Raw genomic sequence first — 843 nt, forward strand, 5'->3', positions numbered from 1 at the left:
ATATCGGAAAAATATACGTATATTTTGTTTTTTAATAATGATTTTTATTATTGAATGATTTATTATTATTTGTAAATACAATGATTTTTTGTTAATTCTGAGAAAAACATAATGCATTTTGAAATTACCATATGGGTGACGAAATCATAATATTTAATAATAAGCAAGTGAACTAGCAATTCTTTGTTTTATATGTATATTAATTTATATTACTGTCACTAAAGAATAAAGAGCGTAATATTACGATTCCTTCTATATAGTAACAATATTTGCATTCCAAGATAAAGGTTAGTATATTAAGAATAAAAAATCAAACATTGAAATTTTAATTGAATGTTACGCAATAGATTAGCGGAATTTAATAATTTTATAGCTTAATATATTCATTGCTTTAACAAAAAAAGTGTAAATTACGTTGTAAAAAATCGTTTCCTATAAGCTTGAGAATCTGTTGCGCTTAATAGTGCCTATGATAGCGGACGTAATTCAGTACCATAGTCGTAGCCATGTTGCAAATGAAAAGAACAACAATGATTAAATCAATAGTTAGATGCATACATATGATAATTGAACAAATTTATATTAAGTAGAGGACACAAGCATTGAAATGCATTATACTATATATTATGTTCAATAAAAATATCTACCTTTCCATTCAGATTCTTCTATAATAGATATATTTGTACGAAAAGTAATATATCATAAGCACTTTCGATTATTAGCAAGATTTGCAATATTTTTCGGTTAAATAATACGAGCAATGTCCCTAGTAAGATTAAAGCAATTCAGCATACAGTTTTCAGAAATTCATATAAATTTAAAATGTAACTTGCGCATCCTACA

The sequence above is a fragment of the Habropoda laboriosa genome, unplaced genomic scaffold (genome assembly GCF_001263275.1).
Source record: "Habropoda laboriosa isolate 0110345459 unplaced genomic scaffold, ASM126327v1 scaffold45, whole genome shotgun sequence".
Lineage (NCBI taxonomy): Eukaryota > Metazoa > Arthropoda > Insecta > Hymenoptera > Apidae > Habropoda > Habropoda laboriosa.